Source organism: Ambystoma mexicanum, chromosome 6p, assembly GCF_040938575.1.
Source record: "Ambystoma mexicanum isolate Mex_15411 chromosome 6p, UKY_AmexF1_1, whole genome shotgun sequence".
Lineage (NCBI taxonomy): Eukaryota > Metazoa > Chordata > Amphibia > Caudata > Ambystomatidae > Ambystoma > Ambystoma mexicanum.
In genome coordinates this window covers 338,791,047-338,806,936 of record NC_090935.1, presented here as the reverse complement: position 1 = coordinate 338,806,936, position 15,890 = coordinate 338,791,047, and positions in this window count along the sequence as shown.

Genomic DNA, 15,890 nt, shown 5'->3' with positions numbered 1-15,890 from the left:
CTCTCCCCTTCCCGCCCACCCCCCGCTCATGCCCCGTGTGTCTCTCCCACTCCTGCCCACCCCCCGCTCATGCCCCGTGTGTCTCTCCCCCTCCTGCCACCCCCCGCTCTTGCCCCATGTGGCTCTCTCCCTCCCTCCCACCCCCGCTCATGCCCCGTGTGTCTCTCTCCCTCCCCCCCACCCCCCGCTCATGTCTCGTGTGTCTCTCTCTCCCTCCCCCAACCCCGCTCATGCCCCGTTTGTCTATCTCCCCTTCCACCCAACCCCACTCATGCCCCGTGTGTCTCTCTCCCTCCCCCCACCCCCTCACATGCCCCGTGTGTCTCTCCCCTTCCCGCCTACCCCCCCTGCTCATGCCCCGTGTGTCTCTCCCCCTCCCGCCAACCGCCCGATCCTGCCCCGTGTGTCTCTCCCCCTCCCGCCCACCCTCCGCTCATGCCCTCTGTGTGTCTCCCCCTCCCGCTCACCCCCCGCTCATGCCCCGTGTGTCTCTCTCCCTCCCCCACCCCCCGCTCATGCCCCATGTGCCTCTTACCCTCCCCCCACCCCCGCTCATGCCCTGTGTGTCTCTCTCCCTCCTCTCCACCCCTGCTCATGCCCCGAGTATCTCTCGTCCTCCCCCCCACCCCCGCTCTTGCCCCGTGTGTGTGTCTCCCCCTCCCGCCCATCCCCCGCTCATGCCCCATGTGTCTCTCCCCTTCCCGCCCACCCCCGCTGATGCCCCGTGTGTCTCTCCCCCTCCCCCCCACCCCCGCTCATGCCCCGTGTTTCTCCCCGTCCCGCCACCCGCCACTCATGCCTCATGTGTCTCTCTACTTCCCTCAAACCCCGGGTCATGCCAAGTGTCTCTCCCCCTCCCGCCTACCCCCCACTCATGCCCCGTGTGTCTCTCCCCCTCCCGCCCACACCCCGCTCATGCCCTGTGTCTCACCCCCACCCGCCCACCACCCGCTCATGCCCCGTGTGTCTCTCACCCTTCCGCCCACCCCCGCTCACATGCCCCATGTGTGTCTCTCCCTCCCCCCACCCCCGCTCATGCCCTGTGTGTCTCTCCCCCTCCCACCCACCCCCCGCTCATGCCCCGTGTCTCTCTCTCCTTCCCCTCACCCCCCGCTCATGCCCCGTGTGTCTCTCTCCCTCCCCTCCACCCCCGCTCATGCCCCATGTGTCTCTCTCCCTCCCCCCCACCCCCGCTCATGCCCCATGTGTCTCTCTCCCTCCCGCCCACACCCCGCTCATGCCCCGTGTGTCTCTCCCCCTCCCGCCCACCCCCCGCTCATGCCCCGTGTGTCTCTCCCCCTCCCGCCCAACCCCGCTCATGCCCCGTTTGTCTCTCTCCCCCCACCCCCGTTCATGCCCCATGTGTCTCTCTCCCTCCCCCTCACCCCCCGCACAAGCTCCATGTGTCTCCCTCCCCTTCCCTCCACCCCCCGCTCATGCCCCATGCCCCGTGTGTCTCTCTCCCTCCCCCCAGCCCCGCTCATGCCCTGTGTGTCTCTCCCCCTACCGCCCACCCCCGCTCATGCCCTGTGTGTCTCTCCCCCTTCCGCCCACCCCCCGCTCATGCCCCGTGTCTCTCCCCTTCCCCCCACCCCCGCTCATGCCCCATGCCCTGTGTCTCTCCCCCACCCGCCCACCCTGCGCTCATGCCCCGTGTGTCTCTCCCCTTCCCGCCCACCCCCGCTCATGCCCCATGTCTCTCTCCCCTTCCCCTCACCCCCCCGCTCATGCCCCATGTCTCTCTCGCCCTCCTGCCCACCCCCCGCTCCTGCCCTGTGTCTCTCCCCCTCCCGCCCAATCCCCGCTCACACCCCGTGTGTCTCTCCCCTTCCCGCCCACCCCCCGCTCATGCCCTGTGTGTCTCTCCCCCACCTGCCCACCCCCCGCTCATGCCCCATGTGTCTCTCTCCCTCCCCCTCACCCCCCGCACAAGCCCCATGTGTCTCTCTCCCCTTCCCTCCAGCCCCCGCTCATGCCCCATGCCCCGTGTGTCTCTCTCCCTCCCCCCAGCCCCGCTCATGCCCTGTGTGTCTCTCCCCCTACCTCCCACCCCCGCTCATGCCCTGTGTGTCTCTCCCCCTTCTGCCCACCCCCCGCACATGCCCCGTGTGTCTCTCCCCTTCCCGCCTACCCCCCCTGCTCATGCCCCGTGTGTCTCTCCCCCTCCCGCCAACCGCCCGATCCTGCCCCGTGTGTCTCTCCCCCTCCCGCCCACCCTCCGCTCATGCCCTCTGTGTGTCTCCCCCTCCCGCTCACCCCCAGCTCATGCCCCGTGTGTCTCTCTCCCTCCCCCAACCCCTGCTCATGCCCCGTGTGTCTCCTACCCTCCCCCCACCCCCGCTCATGCCCCGTGTGTCTCTCTCCCTCCCCTCCACCCCTGATCATGCCCCGAGTATCTCTCGTCCTCCCCCCCACCCCCGCTCACGCCCCGTGTGTGTCTCCCCCTCCCGCCCATCCCCCGCTCATGCCCCATGTGTCTCTCCCCCTCCCGCCCACCCCCGCTCATGCCCCGTGTGTCTCTCCCCCTCCCCCCCACCCCCGCTCATACCCCGTGTTTTTCCCCGTCCCGCCACCCGGCTCTCATGCCTCATGTGTCTCTCTACTTCCCTCAAACCCCGGGTCATGCCAAGTGTCTCTCCCCCTCCCGCCTACCCCCCACTCATGCCCCGTGTGTCTCTCCCCCTCCCGCCCACACCCCGCTCATGCCCTGTGCCTCTCCCCCACCCGCCCACCCCCCGCTCATGCCCCGTGTGTCTCTCCCCCTCCCGATCACCCCCGCTCATGCCCCGTGTGTGTCTCTCCCTCCCACCGACCCCGCGCTCATGCCCCGTGTCTCTCTCCCCTTCCCCTCACCCCCCGCTCATGCCCAGTGTGTCTCTCTCCCTCCCTTCACCCCCGCTCATGCCCCGTGTGTCTCTCTCGCTCCCCCCCACCCCCGCTCATGCCCCATGTGTCTCTCTCCCTCCCGCCCACACCCCGCTCATGCCCCGTGTGTCTCTCCACCTCCCGCCCAACCCCGCTCATGCCCCGTTTGTCTCTCTCCCTCCCCCCTCCCCCGTTCATGCCCCATGTGTCTCTCTCCCTCCCCCTCACCCCCCGCACAAGCCCCATGTGTCTCTCCACCTCCTGCCCAACCCCCCCTCATGCCCCGCATGTCTCTCCCCCTCCTGCCCACCCCGCGCTCTTGCCCCATGTGTCTCTCTCCCTCCCTCCCACCCCCCACTCATGCCTCATGTGTCTCTCTCCCTCCCCCACTCATGCCCCGTTTGTCTATCTCCCCTTCCACCCAACCCCGCTCATGCCCCGTGTGTCTCTCTCCCCCCCCACCCCCGCTCATTCCCCATGTGTCTCTCCCCCTCCCGCCCACCCCCTGCTCATGCCCTGTGTGTCTCTCCCCTTCCTGCCCACCCCCCGCTCATTCCCCGTGTGTCTCTCCTCCTCCCGCCCACACCCGGTGTGTCTCTCCCCTTCCCGCCCACCCCCCGCTCATGCCCCGTGTGTCTCTCCCACTCCTGCCCACCCCCCGCTCATGCCCCGTGTGTCTCTCCCCCTCCTGCCACTCCCCGCTCTTGCCCCATGTGGCTCTCTCCCTCCCTCCCACCCCCGCTCATGCCCCGTGTGTCTCTCTCTCTCCCTCCCCCCACCCCCCGCTCATGCCTCGTGTGTCTCTCTCTCCCTCCCCCACCCCCGCTCATGCCCCGTTTGTCTATCTCCCCTTCCACCCAACCCCACTCATGCCCCATGTGTCTCTCTCCCTCCCCCCCACCCCCGCACATGACCCGTGTGTCTCTCCCCTTCCCACCTACCCCCCTGCTCATGCCCCGTGTGTCTCTCCCCCTCCCGCCAACCGCCCGATCATGCCCCGTGTGTCTCTCACCCTTCCGCTCACCCCCACTCATGCCCCGTGTGTGTCTCTCCCTCCCCCCACCCCCACTCATGCCCTGTGTCTCTCCCCCTCCCACCCACCCCCCGCTCATGCCCCGTGTCTCTCTCTCCTTCCCCTCACCCCCCGCTCATGCCCCGTGTGTCTCTCTCCCTCCCCTCCACCCCGCTCATGCCCCGTGTGTCTCTCTCCCTCCCCCCCGCCCCGCTCATGCCCCATGTGTGTCTCTCCCTCCCGCCCACACCCCGTTCATGCCCCGTGTGTCTCTCCCCCTCCCGCCCACCCCCCGCTCATGCCCCGTGTGTCTCTCCCCCTCCCGCCCAACCCCGCTCATGCCCCGTTTGTCTCTCTCCCCCCCACCCCCGTTCATGCCCCATGTGTCTCTCTCCCTCCCCCTCACCCCCAGCACAAGCCCCATGTGTCTCTCTCCCCTTCCCTCCACCCCCCGCTCATGCCCCATGCCCCGTGTGTGTCTCTCCCTCCCCCCCAGCCCCGCTCATGCCCTGTGTGTCTCTCCCCCTACCGCCCACCCCCGCTCATGCCCTGTGTGTCTCTCCCCCTTCCGCCCACCCCCCGCTCATGCCCCGTGTGTCTCTCCCCTTCCCCCCACCCCCGCTCATGCCCCATGCCCTGTGTCTCTCCCCCACCCGCCCACCCCCCGCTCATGCCCCGTGTGTCTCTCCCCTTCCCGCCCACCCCCGCTCATGCCCCATGTCTCTCTCCCCTTCCCCTCACCCCCCCGCTCATGCCCCATGTCTCTCTCGCCCTCCTGCCCACCCCCCGCTCATGCCCTGTGTCTCTCCCCCTCCCGCCCACCCCCCGCTCACACCCCGTGTGTCTCTCCCCTTCCCACCCACCCCCCGCTCATGCCCCGTGTGTCTCTCCCCCTCCTGCCCACCCCCCGCTCATGCCCCGTGTGTCTCTGTCCCTCCCCTCCACCCCTGCTCACGCCCCGTGTGTCTCTCTCCCTCCCGCCCACACCCCGCTCATGCCCCGTGTGTGTCTCCCCCTCCCGCCCACCCCCCGCTCATGCCCCGTGTGTCTCTCCCCCTCCCGCCAACCCCGCTCATGCCCCGTTTGTCTCTCTCCCTCCCCCCCCACCCCGTTCATGCCCCGTGTGTCTCTCTCCCTCTCCCTCACCTCCCGCACAAGCCCCGTGTGTCTCTCCACCTCCTGCCAACCCCCCGCTCATGCCCCGCGTGTCTCTCCCCCTCCTGCCCACCCCGCGCTCTTGCCCCATGTGTCTCTCTCCCTCCCTCCCACCCCCCACTCATGCCTCATGTGTCTCTCTCCCTCCCCCACCCCCACTCATGCCCCGTTTGTCTATCTCCCCTTCCACCCAACCCCGCTCATGCCCCGTGTGTCTCTCTCCCCCCCACCCCCGCTCAAGCCCCATGTGTCTCTCCCCCTCCCGCCCACCCCCTGCTCATGCCCTGTGTGTCTCTCCCCCTCCCGCCCACCCCCTGCTCATGCCTCCTGCGTCTCTCCCCTTCCTGCCCACCCCCCGCTCATTCCCTGTGTGTCTCCCCTCCTCCTGCCCACACCCGGTGTGTCTCTCCCCTTCCCGCCCATCCCCCGCTCATGCCCCGTGTGTCTCTCCCACTCCTGCCCACCCCCCGCTCATGCCCCGTGTGTCTCTCCCCCTCCTGCTCTTGCCCCATGTGGCTATCTCCCTCCATCCCACCCCTGCTCATGCCCCGTGTGTCTCTCTGCCTCCCCCCACCCCTGCTCATGCCCTGTGTGTCTCTCCCCCTCCCACCCACCCCCCGCTCATGCCCCGTGTCTCTCCCCTTCCCCTCACCCCCCGCTCATGCCCCGTGTGTCTCTCTCCCTCCCCTCCACCCCCGCTCATGCCCCGTGTGTCTCTCTCCCTCCCCCCCGCCCCCGCTCATGCCCCATGTGTCTCTCTCCCTCCCGCCCACACCCCGCTCATGCCCCGTGTGTCTCTCCATCTCCCGCCCACCCCCCGCTCATGCCCCGTGTGTCTCTCCCCCTCCCGCCCAACCCCGCTCATGCCCCGTTTGTCTCTCTCCCCCCCACCCCCGTTCATGCCCCATGTGTCTCTCTCCCTCCCCCTCACCCCCCGCACAAGCCCCATGTGTCTCTCTCCCCTTCCCTCCACCCCCCGCTCATGCCCCATGCCCCGTGTGTCTCTCTCCCTCCCCCCAGCCCCGCTCATGCCCTGTGTGTCTCTCCCCCTACCGCCCACCCCCGCTCATGCCCTGTGTGTCTCTCCCCCTTCCGCCCACACCCCGCTCATGCCCCGTGTGTCTCTCCCCTTCCCCCCACTCCCGCTCATGCCCCATGCCCTGTGTGTCTCGTCCACCCACCCACCCCCGCTCATGCCCCGTGTGTCTCTCCCCTTCCCGCCCACCCCCGCTCATGCCCCATGTCTCTCTCCCCTTCCCATCACCCCCCCGCTCATGCCCCATGTCTCTCTCGCCCTCCCGCCCACCCCCCGCTCATGCCCTGTGTCTCTCCCTCTCCCGCCCACCCCCTGCTCACACCCCGTGTGTCTCTCCCCTTCCCGCCCACCCCCGCTCATGCCCCGTGTGTCTCTCCCCCTCCTGCCCACCCCCGGCTCATGCCCTGCGTCTCTCCCCCTCCTGCCCACCCCCCGCTCTTGCCCCATGTGTCTCTCTCCCTCCCTCCCACCCCCCACTCATGCCTCATGTGTCTCTCTCCCTCCCCCCACACCCACTCATGCCCCGTTTGTCTATCTCCCCTTCCACCCAACCCCGCTCATGCCCCATGTGTCTCTCGACCCTCCCCCCTACCCCCGCTCATGCCCCGTATGTCTCTCCCCCTCCCGCCCACCCCCCGCTCATGCCCCTTGTGTCTCTTCCCCTCCCGCCCACCCCCTGTGTGTCTCTCCCCTTCCACCCCACCCCCTGCTCATGCCCCATGCCCCGTGTGTCTCTCTCCCTCCCCCCAGCCCCGCTCATGCCCTGTGTCTCTCCCCCTACCGCCCACCCCCGCTCATGCCCTGTGTGTCTCTCCCCCTTCCGCCCACACCCCGCTCATGCCCCGTGTCCCTCCCCTTCCCCCCACCCCCGCTCATGCCCCAAGCCCTGTGTCTCTCCCCCACCCGCCCACCCCCCGCTCATGCCCCGTGTGTCTCTCCCCTTCCCGCCCACCCCCGCTCATGCCCCATGTCTCTCTTCCCTTCCCCTCACCCCCCCGCTCATGCCCCATGTCTCTCTCGCCCTCCCGCCCACCCCCCGCTCATGCCCTGTGTCTCTCCCCCTCCCGCCCACCCCCCGCTCACACCCTGTGTGTCTCTCCCCTTCCACCCAACCCCGCTCATGCCCCATGTGTCTCTCGACCCTCCCCCCCACCCCCGCTCATGCCCCGTATGTCTCTCCCCCTCCCGCCCACCCCCCGCTCATGCCCTTGTGTCTCTTCCCCTCCCGCCCACCCCTGTGTGTCTCTCCCCTTCCACCCCACCCCCCGCTCATGCCCTATGCCCCGTGTGTCTCTCTCCCTCCCCCCACCCCCACTCTTGCACTTTGTGTCTGTCGTCCTCCCTCCCACCCCCGCTTATGCCCCGTGTGTCTCTCACCCTCCTGCCCATCCCCCGCTCATGCCCTGTGTGTCTCTCCTCCTCCCACCCACCCCCCACTCCTGCCCCGTGTGCCTCTCCCACTCCCGCCCACCTCCCGCCCATGCCCCGTGTGTCTCTCCCCCTCCCGCCCACCCCCCGTTCATGCCCTGTGTGTCTCTCCCCTTCCACCCACCCCCGCTCATGCCCCGAGTCTCTCTCCCCCCCCAGCGCCGCTCATGCCCCGTGTTTCTCCCCGTCCCGCCACCCGGCACTCATGCCTCATGTGTCTCTCTACTTCCCTCAAACCCCGGGTCATGCCAAGTGTCTCTCCCCCTCCCGCCTACCCCCCACTCATGCCCCGTGTGTCTCTCCCCCTCCCGCCCACCCCCCGCTCATGCCCTGTGTCTCTCCCCCACCCGCCCACCCCCGCTCATGCCCCGTGTGTCTCTCCCCCTCCTGCCCACCCCCGCTCATGGCCTGTGTGTGTCTCTCCCTCCCTCCACCCCCGCTCATGCCCCGTGTGTCGCTCCCCCTCCCGCCCACCCCCCGCTCATGCCCCGTGTCTCTCTCCCCTTCCCCTCACCCCCCGCTCATGCCCCGTGTGTCTCTCTCCCTCCCCTCCACCCCCGCTCATGCCCCGTGTGTCTCTCTCCCTCCCCCCACCCCCGCTCATGGCCCATGTGTCTCTCTCCCTCCCGCCCACACCCCGCTCATGCCCCGTGTGTCTCTCCCCCTCCCACCCACCGCTCATGCCCCGTGTGTCTCTCCCCCTCCCGCTCACCCCCGCTCATGCCCCATGTGTCTCTCTCCCTCCCTCTCACCCCCCGCACAAGCCCCGTGTGTCTCTCTCCCCTTCCCCCACCCCCCGCTCATGCCCCATGCCCCGTGTGTCTCTCTCCCTCCCCCCCAGCCCCGCTCATGCCCTGTGTGTCTGTCCCCCTACCGCCCACCCCCGCTCATGCCCTGTGTGTCTCTCCCCCTCCCGCCCACCCCCGCTCATGCCCCGTGTGTCCCTCCCCTTCCCCCCACCCCCTGCTCATGCCCCATGCCCCGTGTGTCTCTCTCCCTCCCGTCCACCCCCGCTCATGCCCTGTGTCTCTCCCCCACCCGCCCACCCCCCGCTCATGCCCCGTGTGTCTCTCCCCTTCCCGCCCACCCCCCGCTCATGCCTCATGTCTCTCTCCCCTTCCCCTCACCCTCCCGCTCATGCCCCGTGTGTCTCTCACTCTCCCCTCTACCCCCGCTTATGCCCCGTGTGTCTCTCTCCCTCCCCCCACCCACGCTCATGCCCCATGTGTCTCTCTCCCTCCCGCCCACACCCCGCTCATGCCCCGTATGTCTCTCCCCCTCCCGCCGACCCCCCGCTCATGCCCCATGTGTCTCTCCCCCTCCCGCCCACCCCCGCTCATGCCCCGTGTGTCTCTCTCCCTCCCCCCATCCCCCGCTCAAGCCCCGTGTGTCTCTCTCCCCTTCCCCCCACACCCGCTCATGCCCCGTGTGTCTCTCTCCCTCCCGCCCACCCCCCGCTCATGCCCTGTGTCTCTCCCCTAGCCGCCCACCCCCCCGCTCATGCCCCGTGTGTCTCTCCCCTTCCCGCCCACCCCCCGCTCATGCCCCATGTCTCTCTCCCCTTCCCCTCACCCCGCCGCTCATGCCCCGTGTGTCTCTCTCCCTCCTCTCCACCCCCGCTCATGCCCCGTGTGTCTCTCTCCCTCCCCCCACCCCCGCTCTTGCCCCATGTGTCTCTCTCCCTCCCGCCCACACCCCGCTCATGCCCCGTGTGTCTCTCCCCCTCCTGCCCACCCCCCGCTCATGCCCCATGTCTCTCCCCCTCCTGCCCACCCCCGCTCCTGCCCTGTGTGTCTCTCTTCCCTTCCCCTCACCCCCGCTCATGCCCCATGCCCCGTGTGTCTCTCTCCCTCCCCCCACCCCCGCTCACGCCCTGTGTGTCTCTCCCCCCCGCTCATGCCCCGTGTGTCTCTCCCCCTCCCGCCCACCCCCTGCTCATTCCCCGTGTGTCTCTCCCCTTCCCCCCCACCGCCCGCTCATGCCCCATGCCCCTTGTCTCTCTCCTTCCCCCCACCCCCCGCTCATGCCCGTGTGTCTCTCCCCCTCCCCCCCACCCCCCGCTGATGCCCTGTGTGTCTCTCCCCCTCCCGCCCACCCCCCGCTCATGCCCTGTGTGTCTCTCCCCTTCCCGCCCACCCCCCGCTCATGCCCCATGTGTCTCTCCCCCTCCCACCCACCCCCGGCTCACACCCTGTGTGTCTCTCCACTTCCGGCCCACCCCCCGCTCATGCCCCGTGTGTCTCTCCCCCTCCTGCCCACCCCCCACTCATGCCCCGCGTGTCTCTCCCCCTCCTGCCCACCCCCCACTCTTGCCCCATGTGTCTCTCTCCCTCCCTCCCACCCCCGCTCATGCCCCCTGTGTCTCTCTCCCTCCCCCCAACCCCCACTCATGCCTCATGTGTCTCTCTCCCTCCCCCACCCCACTCATGCCCCGTTTGTCTATCTCCCCTTCCACCCAACCCCGCTCATGCCCCGTGTGTCTCTCTACCTCCCCCCCACCCCCGCACATGCCCCGTGTGTCTCTCCAACTCCTGCCCACCCCCCGCTCATGCCCCGTGTGTCTCTCCCCCTCCCGCCAACCGCCTGCTCATGCCCCGTGTGTCTCTCCCCCTCCAGCCCACCCCTGCTCATGCCCCGTGTGTCTCTCTCCCTCCCCCCAGCCCCCGCTCATGCCCCGTGTGTCTCACCCACTCACACCCACCCCCCGCTCATGCCCCGTGTCTGTCTCCTGTACCCCCCACCCCCTGCTCATGCCCCGTGTCTGTCTCCTGCACCCTCCACCCCCTGCTCATGCCCCGTGTCTGTCTCCTGCACCCTCCACCCCCCGCTCATGCCCCGTGTCTGTCTCCCCTTCCCCCCACCCCTGCTCATGCCCCGTGTCTGTTTCCTGTTGCCCCCCACCCCCGCTCATGCCCCGTGTCTGTCTCTGTTGTTCCCTCCACCCCCTGTTCATGCCCCGTGTCTGTCTCCTGTTCCCCCCACCCCCCGCTCATGCCCCGTGTCTCTCTCCTGTTGCCCCCCACCCCCTGCTCATGCCCCGTGTCTGTCTCCTGTACCCCCCACCCCCTGCTCATGCCCCGTGTCTGTCTCCTGCACCCTCCACCCCCCGCTCATGCCCAGTGTCTGTCTCCCCTTCCCCCCACCCCTGCTCATGCCCCGTGTCTGTCTTCTGTTCCCTCCGCTCATGTCCCGTGCCTGTCTCCTGATCTCCCCACCCCCGCTCATGCCCCGTATCTGTCTCCTGTTCCCCTCTTGTGCCGTGTCTGTCTCCTGTTGCCCCCGCTCTTGCCCCGTGTCTGTCTCCTGTTCTCCCCATCCCCCGCTCATGCCCCGTGTCTGTGTCCTGTTCCCCCCACCTCCCGCTCATGCCCCGTGTCTATCTCCTGTTGCCCCACCCCCCGCTCATGCCCCGTGTCTGTCTCGTGTTCCCCCCACCCGCTCATGCCCCGTGTCTGTCTCCTGTTCCTCCCACCCCCCGCTCATGCCCTGTGTCTGTTCTCTCCACCCCCCGCTCATTCCCCGTGTGTCTCTCCCCCTCCCGCCCACCCCCGCTCATGCCCCATGTCTGTCTCCTGTTCCCCCCACCCGCTCATGCCCCGTGTCTGTCTCCTGTTCCCCCCACCCGCTCATGCCCTGTGTCTATCTCCTGTTCCTCCCACCCTCCGCTCATGCCCCGTGTCTGTTCTCTCCACCCCCCGCTCATGCCCCGTGTGTCTCTCCCCCTCCCGCCCACCCCCGCTCATGCCCCATGTCTGTCTCCTGCTCCCCCCACCCGCTCATGCCCCGTGTCTGTCTCCTGTTCCCCCCACCTGCTCATGCCCCGTGTCTATCTCCTGTTCCTCCCACCCCCCGCTCATGCCCTGTGTCTGTTCTCTCCACCCCCCGCTCATTCCCCGTGTGTCTCTCCCCCTCCCGCACACCCCCGCTCATGCCCCATGTCTGTCTCCTGTTCCCCCCACCCACTCATGCCCCGTGTCTGTCTCCTGTTCCCCCCACCCGCTCATGCCCCGTGTCTGTTCTCTCCACCCCCCGCTCATGCCCCGTGTCGGTTGTTCCCCCAACCCCCACTCATGCCCCGTGTCTGTCTCCTGTTCCCCCACCCCTCGCTCATGCCCCGTGTCTGTCTCCTGTTCCCCCTCACCCCCCACTCATGCTCCGTGTCTGTCTCCTGTTCCCCCCACCCCCGCTCATGCTCCGTGTCTGTCTCCTCTTGCCCCCCACCCCCACTCATGCCCTGTGTCTGTCTCCTGTTGCCCCCCAACCCCCGCTCATGCCTCGTGTGTCTCTCTCCCTCTCCCCCACCCCCCACTCATGCCCCGTGTGTCTCTCTCCCTCCCCCCACCCTCGCTCATGCCCCGTGTGTGTCTCTCCCCCTCCCGCCCACCCCCCGCTCCTGCACCATGTGTCTCTCCCCCTCCCGCCAACCGCCTGCTCATGCCCTGTGTGTCTCTCCCCCTCCCGCCCACCCCCTTGTTGGGGGGAAGTTCTCCCGGGGTCGGCTGAGATGTCCGCGGACCTCCGGGCAGGGAGGCCCCAACTCCTCCCGTATATCACAAAAGAATGAGTATGAGACACACGCAAGAAGCAAGATGATTCTGCTGTTTATTAAACAAAATGGCAGGGATGGGTCAAGGATCGTACGCGTCCGTCCTGACACACACTTAATCGTGGGCTCGCAGGCCCTTTTTACCTTAGTATGACGCGCTACTTGCGTCACTTGAGAAAGTTAGCAAAAAACCTATCTCCACTCTGGATTGGCTCCTCGAGTGGTAGGGTTAGTATAGCATACGTATAGAGAGCGTTATTAGTGGTCGAGGGTTAGTCAGGTGGTGTACCTGGGTTGTCCCTTCAATTTGATACATGAAAATTGTTACATGAAGACCCCTGAGGATTGGTCAATGTTAGTGGCGTCAGTGATAAGAGCCCAGTGTTTTGATTGGTCCACTCGCGAGCCCCCCAGTCTGGGACCATCGCTGTTCCCAGCTCGCGGTGCACCTGTCACTTGCAACAATGTTTCACTATGGGAACGTGCAGACAGTTTGAGGATTTATTCATATGCTGGAAGGCCGACTACTCCCACTGTTGCAGACGTTCATTGAGTCGCTTAATTGTATCTGCCTGTGTCTTGAGACGGGGAATCCAGGCGCCTCCCTCCTCCGGGGCCTGGCACTCTATCAAGTTCGGCTTGGTCAAGTGAAGTGGGACCGTGGTTGAGGCAGAATTCTGCACAATTAATATTGTTTTTCCACTATGTGGCTTGCTTAATTAGCAGGTGTGACCTTGGCGTAGGCTTGCGGCATGTGGTTTTGCAACATTGTGCCCTTGGCTGTCTGTGTTTGTCGGGCTTATTCTGCAGGGTCAGCAACGGAACCCTTGCTTCGTTAAATGTTCATGGAAGCTCTTGCTTGCGGCCTACTTGGGCCTGGTGCATAGGTGGAGGCATTTTGATGCACGGCGCTTTAGGTTATGGTATCATATTGCTTTTATCCACAGTATCATGTCTTTGTTATATTCCTCATTATGGCGCATGTTTTTAGGGGAAGCGTGAGCAAGCATTTTAGATGCGTTCATTGTGCGTCTTGCGTTTCTGTGTTTTGAAAGACCTATGTGAAAATAATAAAGATGCGTGTCAATGGGTGTATCCGTCACCTACGTCATAGCACTGAATATGTTCTTCGTGTGGATTGGTGTGGGGGTGTCCAGTGTGCATGTTTGCACGGGTGTGCTGACCGTTGGCTAGGTCGTCATGGCATCTCTAACGATGTGTTCATTTACTGTTGAATGGTTCAATCGAGCTCGTCCATGCCGCAGGAGTCGGCATGGGCAGGGCATGCTGGTGGGCAGGTTGGTGGGCACATCCGTATGTTTCTGTACCAGGGTATTTGGTCATCTGGTAAGTGGGCAAACTCCTCTCGTGGCGGGTGCCTGGGCCGTGATCCTCTAGGCCAGGGGTGAGAGGGGATTGGTGGGAGCCTTTTATTCCATTCTCCCACTTCAGTCCCCTCTCTGATCGACTTGTCGACCACAAACACATCCTTTTCTTTATCTCCTCTCACTCTCCATATTTTAGTCACTCCTCCCAAATGTCCATAGTGATTTACATGGTCTTCAAATGACCAATACATATATGCACAGGTTCCTCCAGGTGTGCAGTAGACCCATTTCCCTATGTAGCTCCTTGGGTTTCTTGGGTTTTCGACCTTCACAGATGGTGGGTCCAAGTGGTTGGTGATGATCTGTTTGCGCAGTTTTTCTCTTTCTTTTATTATTGTGCCTGTGTGCTGGCCATCATCTGCCAGCACCAAGGGGTGCATACCAACCATGTCGATCATTTCGTCTGTGGTGCGTGCCTTCCGGGCCTTCCAAAATCTTATTATGATCAGTGCAGCTCCAGCCAATATTATGCATCCAACTATTATCTTCAGTCCGTCCGATAGCCAAGATGGCATCCATGACCATAGCAGTGAAAACCAGCTGTCATCCTTCTTAACTCCTTTACTTTCTTCCATCATTTTGGAGTGCATCTGGACCAATTGTGACACTGCCTCTGTCAGCGTGCCATTGTCGGCATCGTTAGCAGGGATGAATGTGCAGCATGATTGTCCTATCTTTGCGCAAACTCCTCCTTCCATTGCTGTAAGGAGGTCCAGTACATATCTGTTCTGTAGTGCTACCATCCTTACTGCTCGCAGTTCCTCTTTTATTGCGTTGAATCCATTTACTGTGGAATTAATTGTCATTATTAGTTCCCATCTAGTTATCTGGAGCCATTTTGCATTTGCGTAAGCTTGCAGTCCCGGGTGTATTATTGAGGAGAAGAACATTGCTGCTCTGCTGAATAGTCTGTGTTCTGGCGGGATTGAAGTGAGCGCTGTTTCCGACCTTCCCCATAGGTAATTTCCCGTTAGAGGTTCTCCTTGTCTTTTCCTTCTCTTCAGGACTTTGGCGTTGTTATTGTCTTTGGTCTCTGGCCCCTCCTGAGGTTGTACAGATCTCTTCCTTCTCTTGTTCCCTTCATCCATCTTAGGGAAGTTCGCCACGTTCACATGTTTTTTGGGTACCACTAATGATGGTACATTGACGTGTACCAATGTGCAGACACCATTCCACAGAGGGGGCAGTGTGTGGTATGCCTTTTCTCCGCAGGCCCAGTAATGGTCCATTACTACTGCTGTTCCTGCTCCCCCCTCAGGTAACTCCGTCACGCTTGCACAGTTGGTGTTGTATCCCACGTCCACTTCTCCTCTATGTTGGTAGCATACCTTAGGCGCAGTCAGCGGCAGTATTGTTATAGGGTCTTCATACTTTTCTATCCACGTTAGCATGGGTACATACTTGATCCAAGTCTTCCAACATCTGACATTGTGTTCAGCAATACTTGTAATATTTTCTCTAGTTACCATGTTGCTGCCAACCACTCCTATGTCCCATTTGTTGTCCAGGTACACCTTCCCTGTTATTGTTATTAGTGGTCTTTCCCAACATCCTTGTTTACCAGGGACTTCAGTGGCGAACAAATCACATGGTAGGTATTGTAGTGTTACTTTCTTAGTATCTCCTTTTTCAGGACCATTTGTCATGTATCTGAATGCTTGAGCATGCAAACTGGTCTTGTGGTAACTCAAATAAGTCTTTAGGAAGTTGTTTTCATATGGGTATGTGTCTCGTGTTTTCCATACTAGATGCACCACCGTCCCTTGAAATCTCCCTTTCGTTTGGAACAGTGCCAAGTATACTATACATTGTGCTGTTTTTTCATCTATCTCCGTGGCAACGAAAGTTCGAGAAGCGCTCATGGCATATGGAATCAATGAGCAGACGTAGCAGCTGTCCTCTGCTGTCTGATTGCCTATTTTAGTCATGTGTTGGTACAACATGTTGTTCGAGACGTGTGCTGAATCTTGTATGTAGTTGTCAATACCTTTATTATCTGAGTATGTGCTGCGTTTAACTCTGTTTCTTTTATGTGGGATTTTGCTAGTACCACCTGACGTAACACCTGTTGCAGCAGTGGGTGGGGGTATATTAGGTTTGGGTACAGCTGATATATTGGTAGCATAACAGTACTGCCATATAGAGGCAGCCAAGAACCCGGTGATCATCAAAATCCCTATCCACTTTATTACAAATGCTAATTTCACTGGCATTTTGCTCTTACCTTGCTGCAGTCCGGCAGCTAATTCTTGCGACGTTAAAGTTGCCCGCCTGAAAATTCTCAATATGCTTGTTATTAGTGTTAGTTGTTGTTTTCAAGCTCTCCCTATCAAGTAGTCGTTCAATGCCCAGGCGAAGAGCTGTTTCCAAGCCAATCTAAGCGATCTATCTTTTAGGACAGGCAAGTATGGGTGGAGGTGGGGCATTGATTGTTCTATGGCCAAGAGAAATGCTGTGTAG